The 10134-nt window shown below is 40.3% G+C and overlaps 1 pseudogene across 1 annotated transcript; it reads right to left on the reverse strand.

The window, feature by feature from the left end:
• Window positions 1-2346: 2346 nt before the first annotated feature.
• On the reverse strand, window positions 2347-9719 carry LOC309804445 (phosphorylase b kinase regulatory subunit beta-like; annotated as a pseudogene). The gene is made up of 3 exons: window positions 9653-9719; window positions 3620-4912; window positions 2347-3413 (listed from the first exon to the last, which is right to left on the reverse strand). The product of its transcript is annotated as a phosphorylase b kinase regulatory subunit beta-like (transcript).
• Window positions 9720-10134: the final 415 nt, after the last annotated feature.

Genomic DNA, 10134 nt, shown 5'->3' on the forward strand with positions numbered 1-10134 from the left:
GTGGTTTGTGTTTTTTTCTAGGAACTGTGGACCAAACAATGAGACTTGAGTTCAAGGTCTTCTACTTATTTGCTGCTTGAGCACTCTGAATCCCAATTCTACCCCTTATCAAATTAAGTGATTAAAGAAGATAAAAGTTTTGTTCTGGCTTTAATCTTTTGTAATGTTTTTTTTTTCTTTCTGCTGACTTTGCAAATCTCTTTACCATCTTGATTTCTCATGTTTTCTAATTCTGCTTTGAGACTTTCCCCATTTTCATGTCATTTCCTATTATTTCTAGTTTTTAATCCAAGAAATAGTTATTAAACATCTTTTAAAATATGTTACTCTGCTAAGTATCTGGGATATAAAAATGAAGAGTATGGTGTTCCTGACCTTAAAAGAACCCACATTCTGCAAGGAAGAGAGCCATCTAATAACCACATTCTGATAAAATGTGATAAGAGCTACAGTGGTAACATATGTAAAGTATCATGCAAGCATATGGGAGAAAATGATGAATTCTTCCATGGAGATGGAATACACATGGGGATGCTGTCACAGGTTTACAGAGGTAGGGTGATTGGAGTGGATGTATAGAATGAGAGATAGTGGGAGGAGCACTCCAGGTGAAGTATGGATAAAAGTGTGAAAGTGCCTGGTGTGTTCAGGGAATAACTACTAAATCTAGAGTGGGGACTGCAGTTTGGTATAGAGTGTGGGGTACTTGGGTTAGAGAAGGAAACTTAAAAGGAAGACTCAGATGAGAAAAACATGATAAGATACCGATTTTAGGAAGATTGCTGTGACAGCAATGTGGTTGTGTTGAAATGGGATAGAATGGACAGGGAAAACAGTCATTGGGGCTTGTAAATAGTTATGGCTGTAGATGAAGACATCAAAAGTTAGACATTGACATTAAGGTTAGAGAGGAAGGGGGATGTAAGAGAGATGAGCAGAGAGACTTTAACAAGTTCCTTCCTGGAATTAATTTAGCACATCCATTAACAACAAAGAAGCAAAGCTACTTGCATGTAGTCTTAGGATTTTTTCCTTTCTCTTTCTTCTCATCTCCCGTCCTCCTTTGGTTTTACTTTATTTCAAGGCTTTCCTTTTTTCAGAGAGATAAAATTAATGTCAGTTTCTAAAGGGTCATTCACTATGCAAGGCCCTGTGCCATCTGGTTCCCCTTTATCTATTTCCATTTCTCACTCCTCTTCAACCATGCTGGCTCCATTGCTCTTGCTCAAATGGGCTAAACACTCCCCCTCTAAGGGACTCTACATTTGTTCTTTCTTCTTCCTAAAATGCCCTTCTACCATATATCTACATGGCTCAGCTTTCACTTTATTCAAGCTGACCTCAGGGTAATGGAGGTGTAACCCCCCCCCCCCCCCCCGCCGCTAGGATCTGACTGGCTAGCCATTCTCGCTCTTCCTCAATCTCAGAGCCTTTTATTCTATGTTGGGTTTTGAATGCCTCTCTGGAGGAAAGGCTTTTCTACACTCAAATGGATTCCCAGGGGCTTTTTCTAAAGGAGCAAAAGGGGCCTGGGGAGGGTGTCTGAAGGTGAAGGTAGCAGTAGATACCTTCTTCTTCCCCTTTGTAAATAGTATTTTTGTATGCCATCCTCACATCTCAGGCGTTATACATGGAAGTCCCCACATGAAGGGGATGGGAGGATTTCTGTTCCTCTCCAGAGTGGATAAGGGTGAGAGAAAAGTGTGTATTTATAGAAAATAAAATTTAATAACAAGTTTCTATGAAAAATCAAAGCTTCCCCTCTATGCTCCTCCTTCTATCCCCTGAACTGTTGTGTTTCCCTTTATACACTGACTCTACCTGATCTCTTGTATGTATATATTGTTTATTGTCTGTTCCCACCCATTATAGAATATGAGCTTCCAAGGTAAACGGTCTTTTTTTTTTTTTTTTTGGATCAGGCATAGATTTATTATTTTAGTTCAACCATTACAGTTAGCACAAATACAAAACCACAATCATGTTTACAAGGCAAAAATTATGCAATTGCTCTGTATACTAAAATATTATCGATAATGCACTTTGAGAATCAAAATATCAGCTGGCTGATTTTGCTTTTATGATGCATATTGGTATCTTTTTCTAGCATTATAATGCCACTTAAAAAAATTTACCATTCTTTCAATATATTTTCACTCCTAGTATGCATAATTAGTTGGAAAATTCATTTAATTGGCAGTAAGGTGGGAATTTAGTCCAAAGTGCAAAGACTCATTTTGATGAGCTGTGTAATCATAAAACATGCAGTGGTGAACTTTCAATTCATAAACAATTACTATTGTTCAGTAAAGATTATTATTGTAGTGGGCATAATCATGAGAACTTATTTTCACTTGATTATAAGCAGTTCTTACCATCAGATTGCTTATGGCATGCAAGAGGTCCAATAACTCTGCCAAGGGTGTGGCAACCACTCACCAGCATGATCAGCCCACACATAAATGGCTGCCTTGATTAAGCTTCAACACAAACTTAACACACTTCTGGAAAACCTGCCTCAACAGAGTCTCTAACACTTTCCTCACTAGCTAACCAGACATGGGTCATCATTGCTTGGCTTGACTTCTCCTTCCAGCAGCAAATTCATCACGACCTTTGTCAAATAGCTGCATGTTCCTTTTTTTCCCAGGGAGGGGAGTACTGTAAAAGGAAGTCATGTCATCTTGTTTTTCAACTTCTTTTAGTCGACTCTCATCTTTTTGAAATTCATGAAATGCTTCTTTCACCAGTTTGTCTAGATCTACTTTGTCTTGAAATTCTAGCTCAGGGTTTCTTTCCAGTACAATGGATACAACCATTAGTAACTCCACAACTATCTGTCTGTACTTTGGCTGGTCAATATTTCCCAAGATGTCTTTAACAAGGAGAGAGAAATTCATCTCATACATGGTCATATCTGACAGGGTTGGTTGCTGGGGCAAATGCCTTCTGGCTACAATGATTCCATTGGGTGTGTGCTCCAGGATCTGCCACACTCGGTCATAGAACTCAGGGGGGGTTCTATTCAAAGACCCATCGATCTGACACCTGTTCAGCCAACATCTTCCATTCCGTTGAGGCTGCAGAATACCCAACAGAAGCTGTTTCACTTCACTAGGTGACAACCGATATGTCTCTGGCTGGCTTGTTTCCTCCATGGATCTGTAGTTCATACTCCATAGCATGGATGATCCACCCAATTCATATTTTCAGCATGCCACAGAAGAACTCCGGGTTATTGGAGATGATCCAGCCAATATGAATGACCAGTTCTTGCTGAATGACTGCCTCCCTCTCATCATGGGTATTACACTTGTAATGGATGATGTTCTTAATCACTCTTGGAGACAAAGGATTAGAGATAACCTCTTCTTCATGTCCAAAGGCACCCAGAGTTACCTGTTTGCCCTGCACTAAAACATTAGTAAAAGGGCTTCCCTGGTGGCGCAGTGGTTGAGAGTCCGCCTGCCGATGCAGGGGACACGGGCTCGTGCCCCGGTCCAGGAAGATCCCACATGCCGCGGAGCGGCTGGGCCCGTGAGCCATGGCCGCTGAGCCTGTGCGTCCGGAGCCTGTGCTCCGCAGCGGGAGAGGCCACAGCAGTGAGAGGCCCGCGTACAGCAAAAAAAAAAAAAAAAAAAAAAAACATTAGTAATGGATGGGGCCAGGCTGTCCACTAGTTTACTTAAAAGACTTGCTGTATGGTGCACCACCGACCAACGTTTTTTGCTGCCAGCTCTTCTATAGACTCTCTCAATGTGATCAGAAACGGTACCTTCCTTTGTGATGAAGTTGGGCCCTTCTCTTTTGAGCAGTATACCCAGCAGGATGGCTTGGCTAGCCAGACAACTACAACCATTCAGTTTTTGAAGAATTTCATGGGTGGGTTTGTTTTTCCATTCAGTAATGGTGACATCTGGCTGCTGTTCTTGTTCAGGAGCATTGGAGGTGCTGCTTTGTCATTTGACTTTTGCATGTTTGGGAACTTCTAGTTCCTCAAAACTCTTAAATTCTGGAAGCTCTTCTGTGTCACTGATTCGTAAGAAAAGTTGTTCTACCACAGCTCCAGATATTAGTGTCTGTAGACAATCTATGTGAACTTTGACTCCTCCAACCACTCCTTTCTTAAAAGCTGCCAGCGTATCTAATATGGGATTGAATCGGCTACCTCTTATATTGTCTTCCCGGATGAGAACAAGGAAAAGTGGATGGCCATGCATTTTCCAGTATTGCTTAATAAACTGTAGTGCATTCTTTATGTCATCTATCAGCAGTAAAACATCTTGAGACATGTAGAAATCACTTAGGTCAAAGATGATAGGGTAACAAACCACAGTCTTTCCTAGAATGCGATAAATCTTTGATGTACCAAGGCAGCCAATGGGCCTATCTGACCTTCCGCAGAGTCCTAATTTTTCATTGATCCCCAGATGGAAATAAGCTTTCACAAGCTCCTGCTGGGCCCAGATCTAAATGGGTTCTACCTGTTGAGGAGTTTGAGTCTGAATACCATACGTGTTGAGGAAAACTTGAAGGCGTTGGCCTTCTGCTATGAGCGCTGCATAAACAACCAAATCATTTTCCAGTGGGCCCTGATTGGAAAGCCTCATGCTCACATTAAGTTGGTTCTGTAGTGGGACATAACGCTGAACAGGATCAATGTCTTTAGGACTAATTAATTCATCAGCCAGGAGTTTTACGATGACATAAAGGGCTTGTCCCCAAAGAAACAGTTTTCCATCACGGCCACAGTTGCTAGGAAATCGCTTCTGACTACCAGGGTTTCTTTTTTCATATTCTACAAAATCAGCTGGCACAGAGTAGTACTTTGGTATGACAGGATAACCTGAGAGGCTTGTCTGCTCACCCCCGCCCCTCCAGGGAGGGTTGGGGCTGGGAGCTGAGGCTCGGGCTTCAGCGGTCAGATCCCAGGGAAAGGACTTGGTACAAGGTCTTTATCCCCAGCTCCTAGAATACTGTGGGGTTCATAGTAGGCATTCAATAAATATTTTTTTAAAGAATATCTATGCAGGCTGGATTTAATTAAGGACCTGATTAGAGTATTTATTTGTACTCATTTATTTTTATATGATGGTAATATTAAGATCGCTTCCTGGAATCCCAGGAATAAGATAGTAGGTTTTGTCTTCTTGGCTGCTTGATTTTTGTTGTTGTTGTTCTTGCTTTCCTCATTCTTTAAATGCATATATGCACATAGATCAGAAAGATAATATTGGGTTGGCTAAAAAGTTCCTTTGGTTAATGAATACCCAAAGTTCTTGGTGAAAATGAAAAAGGTGTCTTTTATTTTTACTTAAAACCAAGTGAAGTTTCTGGCCAACCCAATACACATCGAGGAGCAACAGGGTTGTGGTCTTACTGGGTATAGCTCGTGAAATATTTATTAATTGGTTGCTAGTTTTGCTTAAACTACGAAGTGTGAGTGTGTGTGTGTGTGTTTATGGGTGTGTTGGTAGATGGGAAGAAGAGAGTGGCATACTGGGAATAGGTGTTTCTAAAGAAATTGCAGTGTCAATCAAGAATTTATGGACATATAAATGAAAAAGGCCTATAAAAGCACCTGTTAATTTTTCATTCAACAAGCATTTTTGAGCAAGAATGCAAGGCCTTGGCAGGGGGCTGAGTGGTGCACAGGATCCCTTATGTTAAAGGATTTACAGTATAGTGAGAGATACAGGCTTATATACCCTGAGCTATGCTACAAGACTGAGGGTACTAAGACCTGCAACAGGAAAGCAAAGTACTCATAGAGGAAGCAGAATAGAGACTTAAGTACAAACTAATAGAGGTGACTATATGACTATGTCACTTATTAGCTAAGAGATGCCAATAGTTAAGTGACAAGAGCATTTAAGCTTCATTAGGGAAGGCTTCAGAGGAGAAAGGAGGAAAGTGCAGCACCCACTTAATACATAGGGGAGAGTGACTATTTCCTGTGTGCCCTACTTCCTGACAGTTAGAAAGATGCTTCTCTTTCCAAGGCTGCCTCTTGTCAAGTGAGGAGTAATCCTAGAGGATAGGCAAATGGCTCTTTAAGTTCTCTAAACTCTTTACAAGTTTCCTTGTCCATGAATACTGGAGGAAAGAGGTACTAGGTTAGGATATTTGTCTTCTAGAGAAGTAAACTAACAACCTGGCTAACTGTCTTATAGTATGGGGAATTTGCTGGGCAATTTTAACATTGTCAGCCAGTGCCTGGGAAGGAACTCATGTGGGTCCTGACTCCCTTTGAAGACAGGAAAGCCAGAGGAAGGACATGGGTTTGTTTTACTATTCCCTCACCCCTACCCCCAGCCCTCAGTGTGAGAAAAGTTTATCATTTCTTGGCTTTCAAGGTTTTCTCTCAGGAAAATCTTTTCCTTTGTTCTATTTATGCCACAGACCCAGACAAAGGCACTCCGTACTGCAATTCTGGAACAGTGACACTCTAGTCACAGTGCATGGGGAGCTGAATGAGTCAGCCTGACAGGGACTGGCTTACATCCTAATTATAGAAAAGAAAACAAGATTGTTTTAGATTTATTAAAAACTGGAAGGTGCTGTTGCTGCACATGAACAGAAAATCCTTGCCTCCAGTAACCCTTGATCTTGTTTTAACACAGAAACAGAAAGTGAGCTGAACTATACACTTGCCTGTCTAGAGGAAACAATGCTTCCTCCCTTTAGCCTTGAGCTTCAGTGAATTAGAGGAATGAGTGAGAAATGAGGGTGTGAAAAAGAGGCTGGACACAGTGGTGCTGCCCACTGAATTATTTTCCATCTGGAGGGAAGGCCGTTGCTTTCAGTATATTCTTCAAAGGAAAAAAAAAATGGTAGTGAGATCAGTCAAGTTTAAATATTACCTTGTAATATATTTAATACTAAGGGAATGGACTTGAGTCACAGCACTGAGGGCTTGGGCAAGGCTCAGTGCATTGGGATGATCTGATGCATTCTGTCCTGTGTTTATCTGAATATCTGCCGAGAGAAAAGAGATTGGAGCAGCATGTTAGTCCTGACAGTGGTAGAGGAGGCAGCAGGATGACACGGTGTGTGTGTGTGTGTGTGTGTGTGTGTGTGTGTGTGTGTGTGTGTGGTGGAGGCAGGCATATCCACATGTACGGAAGACAGTTTAGCAGGTAGACTAGTTAGAGCACCAGAAGCTAGGCAGAGGCAAGGAATGATTCCCCTACAGACTTCAAAGGGAGCATGGGCCTGCTGACATTCTGATTTTAGACTTCTAGCCTCCAGAACTGTGAGATAATGAATTTCTGTTGTTTTAAACCTCCAAGTTTATGGTATTTTATTATAGCATCCCTAGGAATTAATATACAGTCACTCAGCTAGTAAGTGACAGAAATAGAATTTGAAACCTAGTCTATAATCCATATACCATGGCCATTTCTAAATGGAGACATTGGAATGTTAGGCTGAATTTCTGTAAATAAGGCTTTCCTGACAGCTGAAGTATATAGGCAGTGACTGGTAATCATAGGAGTAGATACAGTCAGGTTGGAAGTGGGGCTGGCTAAATTTGAGCAAGTAAGGATGAAGTTAAGGCATATAGTTGTTCAGTCTTGCCTAGTTCTGCTTCATCCCACCTAGCCCTAATCCTCAGTCTCATTACCTGCACAGGGGAATAACGAGAGCTAAGTCAGTCCAATGGGTTAGGAAGAAGAAAGCAGAGATTGTTTTAACTTCGGAGTTGGAGGGAAAGGGGAGAGTAGTTGGATAACTCAGGGATTTCTAGGTCTGTTGTTGAGTTGCCAAGAGAAACTGTTATTTCCTTCTTTAGAGGTTCCTAAAATCACTCCTAAATTATTCACTGACTGCTAAATGTGTGTTGGGCACATTGGGGAGGTGAGGACTGTAAAATAAATATGAGATCCAATCCCAGTAATCAGGGCTGAAATCTGGGAACACAAAAATTAGTATATCTGAAAATATTAGAGACAGTAAAACTGTTCAGGTTCAACTATAAGTGTAATAGGAGTTCAGGAAGGGATGACAGAAAAGGATCCTCCTTTTATTTATTTTTTTTCCAGCTTTATTGAGATATAATTGACATAGAACATTCTGTATGTTTAAGGTATACAGTGTCTTGATTTGATACACTCATATATTGCAGAATGATTACCACCATACCATTAGCTAACACCTGCATCACATCACATAATTACCACTTCTTTTTGTGGTGAGAACAATTTAAAATCTACCCTGTTAGCAACTTCAAGTATATAATACAGTATTAATAACTATAATCACCATGTTGTACATTAGATCTCCAGAACTTATTCTTCCAGCCCATGAATATGGAATATCTTTCCATTTATTTGTGCCTTCTTCAGTTTCTTTCAGCAATGTCTTATAATCTTCAGTGCACAGATTTTTCACCTCCTTGTTGAAATTTATTCTTAAGTATTTATTCTTTTTGATGGTATTTGTAAATGGGATTGTTTTCTTAATTTCTTTTTCTGATAGCTCATAGAAACACAACTGCTTTTTTGTATACTGCTTTTGAGTCCTGCAAATTTACTGAATTTGTTTATTAGTTCTAGCAGGGTTTTTTTTGTGTGTGTGGAGTCTTTAGGGTTTTCTACATATATAATACCATGTCATCTGCAAATGGATACAATTTTACTTCTTTTTCAATTTGGATGCTTTTTAAAAAATTGAAGTACAATTGATTTATAATATTATATTAGTTTCAGATGTACAGCATAGTGATTCAGTAGTTTTACAGATTATATTCCATTACTGATTTGTATCCTTTTAAATGTCAGTGTTTTCTAATGCTCCATCTTCAAATCTTTACCCTCTCTATGTACTCTATGGCTGATCTCACGATGTCAGCTACTGTCTGATTCCTCTGGAGTTGACTTTTATTCTGAATTTCAGATTTTATTTATAGCTATAACTGCAATCTTCTCACAGAAGAATTTAGAATCAGCCCAGAATCACCATTTCCTGGGTAGAGGGAAGAAAAGTGATTGCTGTATCCCAGATCAAACATAAAATATAGTAATAGCTGCTAACATTTATTGAGAGGCCTTCCAATCATTTGCGTACTTGGCATCAGAACTATTTCCAGCCCTTCCCTTTTCCCAGATAACTATATTTTCTAGACTCCCTTACCAACTGGCTTCTAGCACATTTCAGAAAATAGACACTGGCAGAAGGTTGGAGGACTGGAGACAGGGTATATCCTCATCTTTATGTTTCCAGTAGGATCTCCCGAAGTGGCTATGTCTTTCTCATGGTTCCGGCTTCTTCCAGCTCTTAGGCACTGTTAAAACTACTTTGCTTTCCAGTCCTATGGGGTAGAGAGACTTCCTGTACTTGTTAATTTCTGGATTGCTTCATGTTCCCCTGTTTAATCTTTCAGCACATCCAACATACTTGAAAACAGAGTCCCAGGGTTTGGCTTCTCTGCCTGGATCCTGGTTGTTCTGAGTACTTTACATATATTACCTTTCTAATCTATATAACAGTTCTATGAGGTAGACACTATTATTTCCCAATTTTAGAAATGAATAAACCAAGGTAAATAGAGATTAAGTGGCTTGTTCAAAGTCCAACAGAAAGTGGTGGCCTGGGCCTAAACTCTTGAACACTAAATCATGTTGCCTCTCATTAAAACACAGTCATTCACCTTTGACTTCAAGCATTTCTAACTGAAGAATTCTTCCCTGAGTTCTGAGCTCCAGGGTCGTTGGCATCTTGCCAAATGTCTCTGGTGATGTTTCTATTTTTAGGAGAGCAAGTGGCCAAAGGACTGCTTATGTTATCCCCCATGAACCTCTAAGTTCTATTTTGCTTTCTCTAATTTATATGTTCCCCCCACCCCCGCCATTACTTCTACAGGCCTCCTACCAAGGTCACTCACTGGATTGTCTTGATCCCATCACTCAGTGCACTCAGTGTATCCAGAGGTTGCCTTCTGCTTTAGTTTTGCTCCCTGCCTCATTTCTGCCCTTTTCCAATTCCATTGGTACATAAGGACAGGTCAGAAATACATCACATAGGAACACACTGATTTTTTTTCTAACGATGAATTGAACACTTCCCAGAAGAGTTTTACCATCTTTCCCAGCATAACTTTTTAATAAATACATACTGGCTCTCTACTTAGGA

The sequence above is a fragment of the Mesoplodon mirus genome (genome assembly GCF_964341445.2).
Source record: "Mesoplodon mirus genome assembly, chromosome: 5".
Lineage (NCBI taxonomy): Eukaryota > Metazoa > Chordata > Mammalia > Artiodactyla > Ziphiidae > Mesoplodon > Mesoplodon mirus.